The following is a 20,171-nucleotide window of genomic DNA, read 5'->3' as shown; positions in this document are numbered from 1 at the left end:
TTGTGCTCGCTGCCAGTCAGACTATTTTTGTAGCTGGAGTTGCTTTATAAATTAGTCAAAACTGCAGAAAACTTGGAACAATTCAAGGCAAACTCCCAAAACGTGCCTGGTTCACATGTTTCCCTACGACACAAAGTTCACTCCTATAGGAAGACTCCACCTGCCAACTCTGATTCGCGAGGAACTTCTTCCTCTGCCGTCTGTGAAAAACCATGAGAATCAAAAGAAATTAATAAATCAGAGCCAGCTGGAAAAAGGAACACCTCTGTGATTTAAGAATTATCACAAAATACCACTTCTGCAGCCCCTTCCCATCTATGTTTTATGAACTTTTCCTTGTTTGTCTCAATGCTCAATCAGCGGTTCATGTGCTGCTGCTGTAACCCATTTGTCTCATCCCACGGCAAGCCGAGGCCTGGAACTCCTCTGCAGCTATAATCATTGTGCTTGCAGTACAACTCAAGCTCAGCATCTGAACAAGCTCAGGAAAGCTGCCATGTAACCAGGAGCCCTACAGCAGCTGAGTGCACAGAGGTGGTGAAGGGGACACCTCCAGATACCAGTTGGAGATGCAGGTAAATAAATAAATAGGGGAAGAAAAGAAGCGCAGCACAGAGCTGAGCTGCTGGCAGGCAGCTGTCCAAACCCCCTCACCAGAAAGCTGCTTCACAAATAATCCTATTTCCTCCTCTAAAACACCACTGTGGTTCTTCAGCAGCCACAAGGAGAATCCCAGCCCTTCTGGCATGTCTTTATTCCCACCACGTGCTTCACCACCAGCAGCTTCCTCCTTTTTTTACTACCCAGAATAACTACCAGATTGAGATATGGTATGCTGGGACAAAAAAAAATAAAATTCCAAAAGAACACATTATTTACTTCTATTGTTACCTCCCTAGCAAGCTTGCTGCCACCATACCAGTTGCATTTTCATTGAAAGAAAATAAAAGACGAAAAAACTTAAATAATTCCTTTTTTTTTTTTTTTAAATAGTAGAGAATTAACACTAAGGGTCACATTTCTTTAACTAACACTTTTTATTTCTGAACAGGGGTAAGAAAAGCAAGTGTGTAAGTATCACAGACACATCAAGGTTGGAAAAGACATCCAAGATCATCCAGTCCAACTGCTCACCTATCGCCAATACTTCCCACTAACCCACGTCCCTCAGCACAACATCTACGTGTTTATTGAACACTCCCGGAGGATGGTGACTCCACCCTGGGCTTGCTGTAATAGCAACTAATGAAAAGCAAATTGCTTTTCACGGAAGCAAGGTTTCCAAAGAACCACATCAAGCAAGTGCTAAGATGTGAGCATGAGGGTGACTGACCTCTCTGTAAAAGAAGCAGCTTTCAGATCCATTTACTCAACCAGCACCAGCTGCCCTCCAGTGCAGGTATGCGTTACGTGCATTTATATAATACATTAACTGATATTTAGGAAAACAAGTACACTTGCAAATCTACAAAGCACATACTGGTCAAAAAAACATGACAGCTTTTGTAATAAACTGAGGTGAACAGTGCACTTCTATGACATGTATTAGTTGTTTATGGGAAACAGTGTCTGCTGCAGTGTTTCTCACATGCATCTTTAGCTGCCTGCAAAATGTGAAGAGGTGACAAGTAACAGCTGTAAGAAAGGAAAGAGGAGAAAACAAACAAATAAAGCAAATGGTGTTAACTTAGGAATACAATAAACCTGAAATAACAGCCAACAAACTGAGCTGATACTTGTTTCATCCCACATAAGGTTTCCTCTTGCTATTTAAACATATTGCCCATACAACATGCTAACTCGAGAAGTACTTGCATATGGGTGCACCTAAATGATAAAAAATATCCTTCCCTGTTTGTGCATCACCCAGTTTCACGTACGCCATTCCCACTGAAATCTCAGCTCCAGAGGAGAATGCTAAGCAATGTGCTCCTTACTATAACGTGCATTTGTTGTGGTTTATGACACGCATGAGAAAGGTTGACTCTTGATTCTGGCTTTCAAGAGCTTTAGTCCTTGAGCTGACAAATATTTTCAAGTCACACAGAAGCACTGAGGATGGGGCAGAAGTCTGTCCTCACACGTATGTGCACACAAAAAAGCTAGCCAAAATTTAGCACAGACTCATTTCAAAAGGATACCCCAAATTGTCCTAATGCAAATACTACAGCGTAGCTGAATAAAAAACTGCCATGAAGCAGTTACACAATTTTTCTTATGTTTTGCAATATTTAAGAATAAGCAGAGGCAGCTGTAATACAAAGGATAAGCAAGTGGGAGTGTAATGCTACAATATCAAGAGATTCACGAGCACTAGAAACACCCAACCCTTCTGAATTTTCTAACATTGTGACTGGTCTGCAAACCCAAATGAGGAAAGAATGGAGGAGCAGCATTCGTTAAAATACAAAGGGTGATTCAGCTCAAAGGCAGTTCGGAGGTGAAAACTCAGCTACCTGTAGTGCCCTTTACTTCTTCCAAGCAGGGGCACCAACTGGTACCTGGAGTAGGACACTGGGCTGAATTTACAAATGGCATTTTTGACAGCAGCCAAACTCCTTAATTTATCTATCGTCTCTCCATCTGAAGACCTTCCCTTTTATTTCATAGCAGATCAGCTTCTGTAAAGAGCCTTTGTTAGGAATCATGCCAAACGCTTTCTGAAATTCAGCCACTTTCCTTTGTCTGTAGGCTCAAGGGCAGCCCTAGGGAACTGCAGTATAACCGCAAGGAAATAATTACCTGCCAAAAATTAGTAGCTATTGCTCAGACATCTCTGTGGTGCTACAGATGCAAGTTATTCATTAAGGTTTCCCATCCTAGCCTTATTTTCCCCAATCATTTCTTTCATGCTTCTGTAACAGTGTTTCCCCCTTTTGACCTGTCCATTACACCGGGGTTGAAGTCCTGTGGCCCAGCCTTGTGGTCATCCTGCAGGGATGGGGACTCCATGATACTAGTGGAACTAAGTCAGCCCTCAGTCAGCAGGTCTCCATCTTTCTGTCAAGAACGCATTCTCTGAAAATAACCTTTGCAGAACAGTAATACTTGCCTAGTCACTCCACGTGAATGCAAGAAAATAATACAAAAACGGTCAAAGAGAGAAAGAATTTGGGGAAAGGTATCACAGACAAGTCAGGAAGACACCACTGGCTTCTGGGGCCAGGTGATGATCAGAGCCTCTTTTCCTCCCTCCTGTAAGGATGCCTGTTGGGTAAGATTGACACACAGCTATGCCAAGTGATTCTCCGGGACACTGAGAAATCTCTATAGAGCTACTCCACAATTTAATACATTGGTGTTTGTCTGTATTACTCATTCATGTTCTTCATTAACCTCACGTGCTTTGCCAAGAGCATATTTATCCCTGGCAATCCAAAAGAACCTGTAAATCGTTGCTTTAATAAACTATACGATTCACTAATCATGCCATGGGAGTTCTCACTGGGCATGGCCAAATTCCTTAAAGGTGATCCTGAGAGGCCATTTAAATGCACTAGACAAATTAATCAGTGCACTACTGTGAATCGGTAATCACAATGGTTCACATAACAAACGTGATCAGAATTAGAGCATCAAATTAGGCATCACTCAGAATACAAGCTTGACCTCTCCCAGCCTATCTGATATCTGGGGACAAACAGGAACACAAGGGATTTTACTTTCTGCCAAACTTTTGCCCTTCTCACACGACAGCTACTGATCACAAACATCGTGCGGCTAACATCTTCCACCTAGCAAATTTACAAAAGAACTCATTGCCTCTCACGCTATCTTCAAATTGCTCTTCCAGAGCTTTCCTGGCCTGCTTCAGTGTTCAATCTGTGAGTTTAGATCTCTATTTTCTTCACCTGGACACGATCTAGGCTTTCTAAACAACTTTTGTACTTCTACAGCAACTATCCACTCTCTACTACTGGCCAGGAAAGAAACATTTTGGATTTGGTCCTCTCTCTTTTGAAGGCTATCATGTTTCAACTATTTCATCTCATCTTTCCACACTATTCACAAGAATTTAAATTCAGGATCGACGGTAAAAAGCTTCCATGGGAAGTTATTCCTTTCCATTAAATAAAGCATAAGAGGAGCATAGATGTGTTTTTAGGCTTCAGTTATTTCTGTAAGCGACTTCTCGAGTTTCATTTTTGGATGCACTCTCGGCATTTTTACACATACTTAAGTGTGTTTCTGAAAAGTAATGAGAACCCCAGAACTTAGCTTTTATTACTCATAAACGATCAACTGATAGAAAGAAAAACGGCATTCAGAATTCACAGAATATTGTCAGTGAAGCATACTAACACTACTGAAAGTCTTCTGAAAGAAACCTCAAACTCCAAAGTCCTCAGTCAAACATTATGGAATATTATGGAGAAAGTAAAAATAATGCATTGAGGCCAAAAGATCTGTAAGTTACAGATCATAAGAAACTCTTGCAGTATGCTTTTTCTCAGAAAAATGAATTCACACCTTTTGACCTTGGTTCTTTTGATAAGCTATGTGTGAGGACAAATTAAATACAAGTAGAGGCTAAAAGCTTCTCCCAGCTTCCCAGAGCTGATGAAGCATAAATAACCAAATTTAAGCTCTCCACCCACAGGTTTTATAGAGAAGATACTTTCATTCTTGGGATTCCCATTACTAATTTAATCCTGAATCATAAGGTGCTTCCATTTCTACTTATCCAGAAATACCATATTAAACAGTTCAAGACATGTGTTAACTCGTGACAATTCATAATGCATTACAGTTCCTGTTGAGTACAAATTCATGGAGATTTAAATTCATGAAGTGTTTAATTTCCAAATGCATCACCATTTGCACCATCAATATGCTGACTCCTCTGACACAATCACCCAATGTCACCTTCAACCCATCGTGTAGGTCCATATAGCATCAAAAAGATGTCAAGGGCAGAGAAGCTGATGGAATCCGCAATTCTGTGACTTCACAACTAAGTGAGAATGGGAGGCCCCTTTATGTTCATCACTACATGAAAACGGCAAGAGACATTTCAAGGGTCTTCAAGGACTCACTGCACAAAAACCAACAGTTAATGCAAGAGCATAAGAGAGTAAGTTGATTTCTCTTAGTCAAATGCTCTCCAATTTCAGGAAAAAAAATAGTCTTTATACAGATAAGACACATCTCTTACATAAAGAATATAATCATAGAATTGCTCAGGTTGGGAAAAGACCTTAAAGATCATCGAGTCCAACCAGAATGTAACCATACCAACCAACTCTAACAACCCTCTGCTAAATCACATCCCTGAACACCACATCCAAACGGCTTTTAAACACAGCCAGGGGTGGTGACTCAACCACCTCGTTGGGGAGCCTATTACAGTGCTTAACAACCCTCTGTGTAAAGAATTGCTTCCTGATATCTAACTTAAACTTACCCTGGAGCAACTTGAGGCTATTTCCCCTCGTCCTGTCACCTCTCCACCTGGAGTCCACTTGGAACAACAGAAAAACACAGCTCAAGCTCTCTGTGCAGTGCTCTTCGCTCTAGCAGTGGTACAACGAATAGCACGTTAGGTGCGCGTACTGTGAGATAAAGCAACAAATAATGGAGCATCATCCTGGCAGCGTGAAAAAGAAAAAAAACAGCCTCCATAACAGCACAGCAAATGAAGGAAGGAAGTAATAGACTTGCGAGGCAAAAGTTTAGTCCTGAATAATCTTCAAGCATGAAACTGAAGACTGTGGTAGAAGATGGAGATTAATGTGCTGTGTGGTAGGTGATTTGTATTGCTTGACGGTTTAAGGACACGTCTTTACTAACTTTATGAAATGTTCTGAGCTTCTTGTTTCTAACGTGCCTGTACCACACTTTTGATCTTTGGGCTTTTCAGCTGTTTCTGAGACTAAAAAATAACCTTTGTTAGCTGTAGGGGAGCTCAATGAGTATACAGTGAGTACATTAACTGGGACAATCCAGTTATACATAGCTACCTCAGTGGGATTACTTGGCAACAGACGTACCAAATTTGAGTTAAGAGCTGGACTGATGATGGGGAATGTGATGAATCCAGGCACTGAAATAACCTTCCTTAACCCGCTCTGCATTTCATTAGAGCTCACCACTTGCGGATAGGTAGAGGGTTAGTCTGGTTATATAAGCTTACATAGGAAGGTACAGAAAAAGAAGATTGCTTTTTATTTTCTTATAACAGTCTTTACGATTACAGTAAAACTCAATCCGGTTTTCAGAGTAAATCAAAACTATATAAGCACAAAAGAACTTTCTGAATAGAAACAAAAACCTTTGAATATAAAAAAAAGAGATGGATGCAAATGCTAAATATCCTTAGAAGAGAAGTGCTGTGGAGTTATAAACTTGAATTCTCAGAGCTGTGTTTAAATAAGAGACCTGCACTATGCTGCCTTTCTTGCTCACCTGGCCATGGCTCTCCTCTCGTAGTACTGTGATGCCCTGCAAGTAGTATCTAAGGAGATGGAAATAAAAGCCATCCTCTTGGCAGGGGTGTCAAACAGAATCAGTAGAGAACAAGGCGTTACTTCAGTCAATAAAAGTGGCAGGGAAAAAAAGGATTTGGGGTGGAGATCAGATCTATTCATATGCTGTTTCAATAGCACGTAGAACATCTATTCTGTGGAAGCACAATCACAATAGCTTAGAGAGATGTCTGTATCAGTAGCTACAAGACTTTAGCTCCTCTCTTGCTCCTAGTCTTTTCCTAAGTTCAGCGATATAGCAAAGACAATTATTTGCTTTTGCAGATTACAAATACTTTAATTAATTTCTAAGGAATTGCTTAATCATGATGAGGTTTGGCTCTAATGGGCAATTCTGATCATTTTGATTAAGATACAAGATAATTCTTAACATCATCTTTTTTATTTTTTGAATTCTCAGTCAATATCTTCTGTTATTCTAGTCATTTCCCTTCATTGCCTTTGCGTTGCGTTTTGACTTGAATGTAAGTTATAAAATGAAAAAGAGATATGTTTCTTCATGAAATTATATCTCTATGTGCCAAGTTCTGTACCACTCATTTTACTTTATAAAAGCAATTGTATATGGAGTTTCTAACTTACTGCTTTCACTCCTTTATACTGGTGAGAACTTGCCATCCTTGTAAAGCATTTCAGATAATGAGGTATGATAGTTGTTACCTTGCTTTTAAGTCGGATTCTGCCAGCAGGGCAGCTTGCAGTCATGATGCTGATGTAAAGAGCTGGGAAGCCATTCGTTAGATGTGGGGAACTTACTTCTTGCATTTGTCTACATTGGAAACTTGAGGGGATGAAGCAGATTGGGATCGGAAATGACAAATCTGAGTAGAATTCAGTTATAAATCTTTATGTACCATATACAAACATATATACATTGTGTAAACATGTATATATACTTCTCCTAACATAACACTCCCTCCCTTGTTGGGAGGAATTGTTGGTCTGTCTGAGGGGAGAAAGGCACTACAGAGGGACCTGGATAGACTGGATTGATGGGCCAAGGTTAACTGTATGAGTTTTAATAGGGCCAAGTGTTAGGTCCTGCGTTTTGGCCACGACAACCCCAGGCAACCCTGCAGGCTTGGGGAGGAGCTGCTAGAAAATTGCCTGATGGAAAGGGACATAGTTGTACTGATGGGCAGTCGGCTGGGCAGTGTGCCCAGGTGGCCAAGAAGGCCAATGGCATCCTGGCTTGTATCAGGAATGGAGTGGTGAGCAGGACCAGGGAAGTCATCCTGCCCCTGTACTCAGCACTGGTGAGACCTCACCTTGAGTGCTGTGCTCAGTTTTGGGCACCTCAGTGCAGAAAGGACATGGAGGTGCTGGAGCAGGTGCAGAGAAGGGCAACAAGGCTGGTGAAGTGCTTGGAGAATATGGCCTACAAGAAGAGACTGAAGGAACTGGGGCTGTTTAGTCTGGGGAGGAGGAGGCTGAGGGGAGACATTATTGCTCTCTTCCAATATCTGAAAGATGCTTACAGCAAGAGCAGGGCTGGTCTCTTCTCACTGGTGACAGGACGAGGGGAAATGGCCTTGAGTTGTGCCAGGCTAAGTTTAGGTTGGATATCAGGAAAAACCTCTATAAAGAGAGGGTGGTTAAAGCCTGGAATAGGCTCCCCAGGGAGGTGGTTGAGTCACCATCCCCAGCTGTGTTTAAAAACCGTTTGGATGTGGTGCTCAAGGACATGACTTAGCGGATGGTTGTTACAGTTAGGGTAGTATGGTTGGGCTGTGGTTGGACTCAGTGATCTTTAAGTTCTTTTCCAACCTGAGTGATTCTATGACTCTGCTTTTCCACACCATTCTCTTGCATATTTTTGACCATTAAGACTCCCAACAAAGACCCGCAAAAATTTGGTCTAGAATCAGATTATCTGATTCTAACTTAACCACATTCTCATTGTTACTTTCTATTTATACTTCTGTCAATTACATATCAACATTAAGTTGTTGGAAATTAGTCATGATAGGGAGTTACTGTACCCGAGGCAAACAGCAGCATCCCTAGTGAGATGGTATGCTACCATGGCAAGCTGTGTCCCAGTTTAATCAAAAGAAGCCCTTCATCATCTCATTGCTCTATCTTTCATCCTGCACTGCTGCACAATGTTCAGACCATGGTACTTTGCCAAATGGATTTCTAATCACTGTAACTGCTTTCCCACCTATCACACTGCACCGTCATCAAGCTTTGAGTTACTGTATTGAATCTTTCTTGCTTTAATCCCAATCTTGTGTTGAATAAATCCTCACATTTCAATTACGACTACCTTATAAATTCTACTGCTAACAACATGCTCGTAGCCCTGTGCTACAAAAGATAAATTTAAGCCATAGGCTGAAGACGCTCAGCAAAGATTTGCAACTTGTGCGTACCCTAATTTATGTACATCAGTTGCTTTATTAAAAGCAAAGCATAGGATAGAGGAGAACTCTGCCATGCCGCGTTGCCTCTGCCTGGTGCTTGCAAGACAAGCCCAGGGAAGAGAGCAACAACAGAAAGTATGAGTGATTCCTGCTCACAGTAATCTCCAGCCAGCTGCTGCTCAGACTTGCTGAAGTCAAGGTTGCGTCCCCACAGAGAATGGCCTTTAATGGATTTTCCCCTTCAAAGCACCTTCCAGGAGCTCCCAGAGAAAGAACGGCTTCCCTAGTTTACCTGGACCCTGCTATCTTGTAGATGCACTGCCTGCTTCACAGGAATCATGGGAGCAAGATTTTGTGCTACTCTATTCTTGTATCACTCAGTTTTCACTTACCCTCTGTTGCCGCTCCCTGTAATTATTTCCCCTGCTTTTTAACAAATCTTCAGTTAAAAATTGGTCACTCAAAAGTGAGTGACCAAAATGGCACCACATACAGCTCATTACCACAATACTGGCTATTGTGCTCACCCTCCCCTCCCCCCCAGTAAGTCCAGCGTTAGATGTTTTCTTTATGACTGCCACAGGACACTCAGTCAAAAGACCAGCCTAAACATGGCTTCGGAGCACCCGCAGTTTACTTTTTCAGCCACACTGGATTCTGTGGCAATCATTTTCCTCATCCAGGTGCTCAGGATCCAAGTCCTCCTGCATCCCCTACCATCAATGGCTTAGCATCAACTTCAACATTTGTTTCTTCGTGTTCTTTGCCACATACTTGCATCATTTTCCAACAGACATGCTATCTGTTCAGAACACAGGAAAGCTTTTCATGTAAAAGTGTGTATGTATGTCAACTAATAGTCACTGGGCTGTCCCAGACACCTCTGATGCTCACAAGTCATCCACCACAGTGCTCAGGGGAGATTCAAGTTAGATATTAGGAGGAAGTTTTTCACCCAGAGGGTGGTGAGGCACTGGAACAGGTTGCCCAAGGAGGCTGTGGATGCCCCATCCCTGGAGGCATTCAAGGCCAGGCTGGATGTGGCTCTGGGCAGCCTGGGCTGCTGGCTGGCGACCCTGCACATAGCAGGGGGTTGGAACCAGATGGTCATTGTGGTCCTTTTCAACTCAGGTCATCCTATGCTCACAGCTTTTTAAATAGATGCTTAAAGCAAAGATTTTGAATGCCACCATGGAAGAATGCATCTATTTTCTCCAAGTTTGGAAGAATACATGTAGGTATTGCAGTGACCTGGCAGTTTTATACATTCACTAATGCTAAATTCTGCAAAGTCTGGCTTCCTCAGATTTTATATGCTTGTTAAGAACTGGTAAATACATTATCTAACTGCTACCTTCAGTACTAACTTAAAAACAAAAATATACTAAACAAATGCAATCTTCATACAAAAAGACACATCTCATCATATTTCCCAATGCAACAATCTCATTTTAACTTCAAAACAAGAAGTGTCTTAACTACATACAGACCTGTATTCCAAGGACTGTGCTTCAACCAAATGCTTTTACAAGATGTCACAGAAAGCAGGCAAGCTGCTTTCCACCACCATTCCTGCAGCATAACTTGAGACATTCCAGAAAGCCAGCACAAAACTACCAGCCCTCAAGCAGAAGAAAGATTTTCCTGACGTCCTTTTCTCTGGTGCGCAGGGAAAAGTTTCTAGATTGAGCAATTTTCGAAGTATTTTCAGAAGTCTGAAGTCCAATCATTTCCTTTTTCTCCCTTCTTTGTGCGTTAATTACAATTCACTACAGACCTCACCCATACACGATCTACTTCAATTTCCTCTGCATCATAAAGAAACTTATTAGCTGACAATCCTTGCTGGCTAGACTGAATAATGCTGGCCTACAACAGATGATAATCACAACAACTGGAAACACAAGTATTTAGAAAGAGTACGCATCTGCTAATGCCAAATCTCAGATTTTACTTCCATGCAGGATACTTGTTGGTCCTGTTGCTGAAATCGATTGCAGAGCCGCTAGCTTTGATAACAACTTCAAAGAGAAATTTGGTAGGGAGAAAAACTTGGTACCAGGCATCTTTGATGTTTGTTACCTAAGTCAATAACCCCAAATTTCAGGGGTAAAATTAAAAGCTGTTATCAGCACCAATCTCCTTTACCAAAAGAAAGAAAGTCATTATTACAGAAAAGCATTTGAGTTGGACCTATTACAGAAGTGGGCAGATCCTGCTTTACACGTACATCAAAGGATGCAGTTCGGATACATTTTTTTCTGAGAAAGACTTATGTAGAAATGCCTGTCTTGCAGTTTTATTCAACTAGACTGAATTTTCCAACATTAATGTTATTCAGCAGGGGCCCAAGTTATCTCAGTATGACAGATGGCTACTCTGGGTACTGAAAAAGACCGACGGAAAAGTCAGACATGAGTAAAATCAAGCAGTGCTCCAGTGTGTGGTTTTAGCATGGAAGAATATCACATAAATACTCAACAGTGAGCCCTTCTGATGCGTTGCCTGCGTTGTGAAATTAAGTGACTGCAGCTTATGCCTAGTCAAATGTCTCAAAACATAGCAACAAAAGTCAACGGAGGAACAGAAAATTAAGCTCATAATAAAAAAAAAAAAAGACCAATTTTGGCTTTCTCTGAACTGCAACAAAGAGAACTAAATCTAGCCTTTTGCTGAGAAGATGACTTGTGACATGAGCAGATCACTTCCTACATGGTATTCCATGCACCTGAAAGGTTCATAATTGAATTCTTACTTACAGATAGTACCCATGATTTCTGGGCACCAACATTAAGTTATAAAACTTAAAAAAAAAAAATGATTAGGGAAGTAATGCCCTCATTTGCATCTAAAAAAGAAGGAATACTCAACAGTATTTGAAAAGATAAAAAGAAATAAGCTTATCCTGATTCATTACAGGTTCTCCTCTCTGCCTGCTTTCTACCAACTGGTCTCAGGCTCTCACTCTGAGTGGTGTTCTGGAAAGCTTAGGGTGCAAGTTAGCAAAAGAGGTTCCTTACTATCTTAAACTATAGTGAAAACTTAATTTTGATAAAACCTAACCTGCCATCAGAAGGTAGTTTTGTTTTTTTTTTTCTCCTCCCCTTTTAAATAGGGAGAGATATAAGGAAAAAGCTGTGTATAAATACTCTCAATGGTCACTACTGGACCAAAAAGTTAAGCATGTTAAGTACCTCATGGTTATCCACACTGCACGAGACCTGCAATATGCCCCTACTTTTGGGAGGGCAGCACAGGTAGATGCACCACACCTAGGAACAGAGGAGGCCTCCAACCACAGCCATCCCGTTCCCTGCACCTCCCAGGCACAACTGCAGTGTGGCATCACCCTATGCCAGTGGTAGGGCAGATTCAGCCAAAAGCGAAGAACACCACCACAAGAGGCAGAACAGCACAGCTTTCTAACTTAATCCCAATTCCAACACATTCTCAGATGTACAACATGAAAAATGGAACTAAAATACTCACTAACAGTAATAAATTAGAGAAGTTAACACTAGGCTACAGGAAAGCGTTCCTTGTAATGTTCACTGAAGAATTACTGAGCACACAAAGTGCTGACATAAAGAAACAATTTCCTTGATTTACTGAAACTATCAAGTTGGCTACAGGTAGCTCAAAAAGGTGTTGTTCTTTTTTCCCCCCCCTCCTTAACCTACACGAAGTAAATGTCATTAGTAGGACTTGGTGTATTACACTGCAACCGTTTATAAATCAAAATTCAGATTCCTGTTTGAGGCTTAAAACTCCCATTTCATCTTGGAGTTGCTAGATAGGTTGATATAAAGTAAATTTGGAAAATATTATGGCAACAGAAGTAGAGCAGCCTTCACCTAGATAGCTTTAAAAGCCTGAAACATCTGGGTCACAGTGAGATGTCAAGACATAATAAATAGTTATTTGTACTGCTCTGAATTATGGTTAGTAATTCTTTGGTATTAAACTGGGATAGCTTCCCAAAATAACCCACTCTGCTGGCACTTCTTGGGCTGAAAAGTAAGGGTCATGCAATTCAAGAAGCAACTCAATGAGATGGAGATTTTGGAAAACCCACGAAATAGAGATTCCACTTCAAGAAAAACTTCTGAATAGTACAGCACCTGAGCTGCATTTTGTGCTAGTTAGAGAAACATGTTTTGAGAAAGTTTTTCACAGAAAAATACCACAGGCAGAACTTTCTTTTACACCACCCAAAACCGTTTGCGCAACATTCAGCTACTTCATCATTATTTAGTGAAATAAAACAATGGAAAAAGAAATCCTCTGCATTGAACCTGCCCTCTAAAATGACACATCCTTGTTGCCTACCTCATAGTGATTGTCAGAAGCAACGTTCTGCTGCAGAGAAATACAGAGGTCCTTTCCTATCTATCAGAAATAGCACACTTGGTGGTTCACAGGTGCAGAAATGAATAGACAGAACTTAATTTCTAATGCCAGCGAGTTGCACAGCAGAAAATTACAGTCACAGGTTTTTGAGTTATTAAACTGAAGAAACAAGAAGCTTCACTCCAAGGACTATACCAAAACATTTGTTTTGTTGCCAGTTGACAGAACAATTACACAACTTTATTTCCCCTTTCTACTTGTCTTTGACCTAGGCATTAAGGCATTAACATGCATGCACAAAACCTCTTGAACTTATTTAGCTGTTTCAAACAACTTAAAACCCTTATTCTGCTCATGTTGCTGGAATCACCTCGGGGTTGAAATTTAAGTATCTATTCTTTCTTCATTGGCACGGAGCGACACTGGAGCAACAAAACACTGCAGCAAGCCAACCACAACAGAAGAATGCAGGGGGCTGCACCCACAACCAGCTCCAGGGGGTTGCAAGGTTTCACTGTACACTCAGCAATAACCAGACTCACCATGCAAGTTCTCTTCAAATGCTCAGCAGGCTATTTGCAACATCAGCGTCTCATTACATTAACGGAGTTGACACAGACTGCTCCTTACTCAGCATCTAAGGATGCTATCATTATCCTATGACTTTGATTATACCAGTAATTAAACAAGCTAAAAATATTCGACACTAAAATCTCGAAGAAAGCATGGAACCAATATACAAAATAATCTGCTCATACTTTCATCTCTCTTGCAGGCATCCTGCCTCCCAGCAATAGCTTTTTCTTTAAACAAGAACACTTTCAAGGCTTTGATTTGGTGAAGTTCAGTACAGAAACTGAACTGACAGACCTTGAGTTTCTTGGAGATACTTCTGCTTGCAAAATCAGAACGCTTAGGACCTCTCACTCTAGCACATTACAATTCTTTTTCACATTACTGGAGAAATCCACGGTGGGATGGTTTTAACAAGGTATGCCTAGGCAATCCGTAAAACAAGAGGTGGCAAATGATATTCTTCCTTAGGTCATTTGCCTGTATTGTCTCTCCTGTTCATACGCATATGCTGACATAAAACTCTAAATAGAGCAAGGAAATAAAGTGGAAAGGACTGACATCTTCATAATGCTCTCAACCTACCCATCGTGTTCTGTTGTTTTATTTTACAGTTCTGCTTGAGAAATAACTGTTGATATATCTGTTTATACTAGAGACTGAGCAAGGGACACAAACAAGTGCGTCACAGCTCAGCACTATTCTCTCCCATCCTTACCCCTGGATTTGAGAGCATTTGCAGACTTCCCTGCAGAGTTGAGCTGAGCACTACTCATCCCTGGAGGTATGCCTGTACGATGCAGCAAAAGCCTCTGGCCACTCTACAATCCATATCCCACAGCTTCCCAGTAACATTTCTGCACTCATCCTTCCAGGCTCTGAAGTAAACTCAAACATACTGTAGGGTAGAAAAAAGTTTATTTATGAAATCATGAACAGTTCCTTACAGCACCAAGACTGGAACTATTGGTGTACCACCAGCTCACAAAAGACACGATGACATCTCTCCATTTCCATTTAATACTGAACGCTTTTAAGTAACGGCTTTTCAGCACTGCATATATTTTTTATGTCATCAAAGTAGACAATGACATGCTTTATATAGCATAACAACATGCATTTATGAATTTCTGAATATTCCATGCTGTTTCTATAACACATTTGCTAACATTTCTATAACAAAATTTGCTAATGAAGAAACCCCAACAAACTTAAATCAGTGCTAATGAAATGGACGACATAGTTACGGTGTGCTTTGTACCCCTGACTCTATGTGCCACCTGTGCACAACCTGCTGCTGTTTACTGCAGGTCACTGTCCTGGTGCACACGAACCTAATGCTTCTAAGACAAGGAACAAAAACAGCAGCTGATGGCCACAGCCTTTCTGAGCTACCTTCTTCACCCAGCCTCCCTTAAGGGTGAGAAATCACAAGGAGTTACACACATATTAAGTCCATAACTACCAGAGCAGGAAAATAAATCCATTCACCGTTATTCAGTACATTAAAGATGAGAATATGTACACTGAAGAGATCAGATAATAGGCTTTCTAAAACACTGAGCATCCGCAGCTCTGTGCAGCCTGTTATCTCTGCACACTGTCAGGTTTGCAGCCTGCCTCATCACCTGCATTTTGCAGCACTTGCAGGAAAAGCTGCAGAAAAAAAATATCTGACTAAACAACATAAATCTATATTTTCATCCTAGAGCTATTAATCATGCCTGCTTTATTCAGAATTTAAGCCAACCTGCTGAATTCCTACTTTCCTAAAGCCCTTCCAAAAGCACCCAGTAGCAGCTTGGTTTGCTCTGGGGGTTGCTGACAGCAGGCAGAGAACAACTCTAGGCTGCCAGCCCTGGAGCAAGGGCTGGTTCAGGTTCACCAACATACAGGAAGTACCTAATTCCAGGTCAGCAATCTGCCAAGTTGCTAATGACCATAGAAGTCATTGGCTGTTGCAAGTACAAAGTGGCAATTTTAGTGGCAATTCTAGCCAAGATAGTGAATGCAGAAAGAGCAAATGGAGAGAGAAATCAGTCAATGGAGCATGGAGAATACACTGGACCTACACACGAGAGGGAAATGAGTGAGCAGAAAAGCTAACTCGCAAGAAAACCAACCTCACTAGAATTCCGCTCCCACTAAGTTAAGGAAAAAAACACAACTAAACAAAACCCCTTTCTGATTCCAGACAAATCAAATCAGCCAATACTCTGCTCTGAGAAATGACTCCAAATGCTCAAGTCTTCTGCGAGGCACCAAATTCCCTATCAATTGGAAAATTAGGAGGAACAACGCAAAGCTGCAAATCAACGTACGTTATTTTTCAACATTCAACTACCAAAACTGTAACCAAAACCAAACCAACCAACCAAACAAAAAACAACCACAAAAAACCAAAGCTGATTCTGAGCAGCAGAAACCAGAGCAGCGAGCTCTGATGAATAAAGCCCACCCAGTTATCTTGGCTTTCCTTGTGCCACTGTACGCTTGCAGTAACTGATAAGATAGCTCTCCATTTCAGATTAAAGTTAAGGAATAAATTCACACTGGGGAAGAACTGCCCAGTGCCGAGATTGAAATTTGAACTTGAGTTGATTTCTGAGTCTATAAAACTACCCTTGAACAAGGATAATAAATTTATGGACGTACACAGGAGAGACAAATCATGGAGATAAGTATCATATATAAATCCGTAGGGGCTATATAATTACAGCATCAGAGATCCATGATTAATCTTTAAGACAGAGATATGGATGAATCAGGATGCCTCCACAGGAGGGTGGCAGTTCTGGCCAGCCAAGTGCTTCTGAGGCAGCCACCATCATCATCCCCACGTATAGCACAAGGTTGTCCGCTGCAGTGAGCTATGGAAACTCAACAACTGGACTTCTTGGCAGTCAGATTTGAAAGCTGAGAGACGCATCCTTCTGCTGGACAGGCAGCAGGTCCTCAGCACCATTTCAACCTGAAGTGCACTCAGTCCTCAAAAATAACCCCACCGGCATCCCTGCTGGTTGTTCATGCTGAAGCAAGCCCCAGTTCCACAGCAGGGCTGTGCTTTCCCTACATCTTGCCCACTTGAGCCAGGAGAAGGGTTGCTCCAAGCAGCTGCCACTTGCTTCACCCTGAGGATAAACACAGCGCCCTAAAACCACCTCACAAAAGCATATAGAACCAAAGAATGGACTGAGTTGAAAAGAAAAGGTCCACAATGCTCATCCAGTTCCAACCCCCTGCTATGTGCAGGTCACCAACCAGCAGCCCAGGCTGCCCAGAGCCACATCCAGCCTGGCCTTGAATGCCTCCAGGGATGGGGCATCCACAGCCTCCTTGGGCAACCTGTTCCAGTGCCTCACCACCCTCTGGGTGAAAAACATCCTCCTAATATCTAACCTAAACCTCCCCTGTCTCAGTTTAAAACCATTCCCCTTGTCCTATCACTATCCATCCTCATAGCACGTAGAGAGAAGAAAGCAGCTTTCCTCAATCAATCACAAACCCAAGAAGCACTAGAATTTCCTTAATGTGCTAAGAAATAGAACTGCAGGCACTCATGCCAAGCGATGCACATGATGACAGCTTCCAGTGAACCAAGGGTGAAAGAGTTAAATACGCATTTATATTCATTTCTTAGGTTGCATCGATGCATGCAGCAAAGCTTGCATTGAAACCCTCATTTATTTTAGAGACAGCATTTATATTTTCAGATAAGTTCCTTCAAGAAGTGAAGTTTACTTTGTCACACCATGCTGCTGCCCACCCGCCCTTGCCAGAAGATCCTTGATGGCAGTATCCAAGCTACCAAGACAACTAATTCCTGAAAGCAGGTAGAGGAGAGCTCATACATAATCTCTTCCCCAAAACGTGCTTTTAATGCAAACAAGTTAAAAGGAATAAGTGGACAAACCTGTGATGCACTGGCAACTTTAAGCCATCTTACTGCTGTAATAAAGCAGGCACCTGAAAAGCCATGTAGCTGCTTTTTTACATGTCAAAACTGGTACTGCCAGTTGCTATCTTAAAATTGGGATTTCTCCCGTTGTAAATATATTTTCTTTCCTTCCTAGCTAGGGTGGGAAACTTCAATTAAGCTCTAGGAGCACCTATGCAATTACCTTAAAGGGTCATACAAGCCACTGCATAGCAGCACCAGACAGAGACAGTCGCTGCTGTAACCTTGTTTTCTCTTTTTCTAATTTCATTTGCAAGACCTCTAGAGGGCAGTGAATAAAAGAAAATAAAGTACCAGAAATAGCCAGGAACATTAAATATAATTTTAGAAATTGGAATCTCCTCTAATTATTCCCTCCTACCAAAAGCCTTCCAGGTAATTATATGGATTTATGGATTAATTCAACAGAATTTTGCCAGCCCCCAATGCTACGCTCCGTTGCAGCTTGCACTGACAGACTTTACAGCACTGCTCCAGCCATTGATGTTCCCTTTGAAGCTGAACATCTTCCTTTGACTTTAACTAAAATACACAGCAGGCCATCTTACACCCATCATGCTCACAAACACAGCAGTTTCTTTCCTACAAAAAGCCATACTAAGCCAAAATAAAATGAAGTCAAGCTAAGTTGCTTAGTCAGTCTACCACAGTCTGATACTAACATTCAGATTCATCTCAAAATAGCCACAAACTACAACAGAAGGCCGTCTCAGATAATTCCAGTTGGATTTTTGTGCACATATTGGACATTGATTAAGGCGTACTGTTAGTAGCTTCATTATTCTTTTCAATACGGCTTATACAATGAAGCCATTACCAACAGAAATATGCAAAATGAACTTAAATTGGCTACGTCAGACTGAAACAACAGGGTATGTGCTGTATATTCGACCTTTTCTTGAACAGCAAGAATGGCAATCAATAAAGCAGCAGCCTACCATTATACCATTTCATGCTTTAGTAACATCCTATGGCTTTACACAGCTGAAATCAGCTATGCAATTATTGCAGGTAGAGCTGTCCTCACCACGCATTAATATTCTGCTTATTTTTGGAATGCAGAACAGATGTGTTAATGCATCTAAGAACATTAAGGACCAAGAACTCAACAAAGTGTGTGTTAACATTTGATCACTTGATGTTAGGGGCCCGAGGGCACCCACAGACCTTGCAGGCCTCCTGGCCTTCCCTAACCAGGGCGGGGGGAAAGCAGACCCCATCCCCGCAGTACCCAAGGCCCCTCCAAACATCTCCAAAGATACCACGCAGTGCAGTCAGCAATGTGCTGTCACTCCATCTAGACTCCTCAATGCTCTCAAAATGTCAAAAATACATTTGCATTTGTAATACACAGACTTACGTGAACTTCTGAGCCCTCTTCATACTCCATCCAAGTACGCTGCACTGTCACAGAGAGATGTCCTACAGGGATGAAAAATTGGGAAGATGTTACTCATGCTCATTTCACAGAACACAACTAATTTGGCTAAGATTATCCCTAACTGCTCCATCCTAGAAGCAAGACTAAGGTGCACGGGGAGGGCAACAGGGAGAGACTTTCCAAGAAGCCATTTGCCATTGATTTCATACCACAGCAAACAACTCTGCACCCCAGATTGCACCACCTTTCTAAGGTCCATTTATTTCCTCCAAATCTTTTTCTCAGTGTGTCAGACAAAGCTGAACAGTAACATCGGCCATTTTCTCTCACCACAAACCTTAGTGCATTTACTAAGATCCACTTACATAATTCAGACACTTTTACAGAAACAGCATGAGCTTAGCGAAATGGAACAGACAGCAAAAGAGGAGGTCTGTGCAGGGTCAGAAAGAGCATTCTGGGCTGCCATGTGAACTTAGAGGTCTTCCAACGCTTGCTACAGAGCCAAAAAGGAAAACAGATTTGACTCAATTTGTTACAAAGCCCAATAAAAGGCAGTTTTCTCATACAGCCTACAAACCTGCACACGTTCACAAAAACAGATGGATATAGAATCACAGAATCACTCAGGTTGGAAAAGACCTTCAAGATCATTGAGTCCAACCACAACCTAATCATCCTATCCTAACTCTAACAGCCCTCCACTAAATCATGTCCCTGAGTACCACATCCAAATGGTTTTTAAGCACATTCAGGAATGGTGACTCAACCACCTCCCTGGGGAGCCCATTCCAGTGCTTCACAACCCTTACTGTAAGGAAGGTTTTCCTGATATCCAACCTAAACCTCCCCTGGCACAACTTGAGGCCATTTCCCCTCATCCTGTCACCAGTGGATGAAGAGTGTGCAAAGATGCTGTGAAACATACTGCACTGTTTGCAGTTTGGGTTTTAGGACATATGCAAACCCTGTTAGCAAACACCTGGAAAAAAAAACAATCAGGCCCAAAGCTAAGTTTCTGCTTAAAGCGATTGAATAAATGATGGGGGAAAAAAAAA

General features: G+C 41.6%; 1 protein-coding gene across 5 annotated transcripts in view; it reads right to left on the bottom strand.

Moving 5' to 3' along the window:
• The window catches only part of PCDH15 (protocadherin related 15), a 566,546-nt gene that overhangs the window by 374,400 nt on the left and 171,975 nt on the right, over window positions 1-20,171 (bottom strand). For all 5 annotated transcript variants that reach the window (XR_002117515.2, XR_004160438.1, XM_031554340.1 and 2 more), the window contains one exon: window positions 19,093-19,154. The gene's annotated coding sequence lies outside the window, so the exon portion shown is untranslated. The remainder of the gene's footprint in view (window positions 1-19,092; window positions 19,155-20,171) is intronic.

Source organism: Meleagris gallopavo, chromosome 8, assembly GCF_000146605.3.
Source record: "Meleagris gallopavo isolate NT-WF06-2002-E0010 breed Aviagen turkey brand Nicholas breeding stock chromosome 8, Turkey_5.1, whole genome shotgun sequence".
NCBI lineage: Eukaryota > Metazoa > Chordata > Aves > Galliformes > Phasianidae > Meleagris > Meleagris gallopavo.
This window is presented reverse-complemented; position numbering and strand designations above follow the sequence as displayed.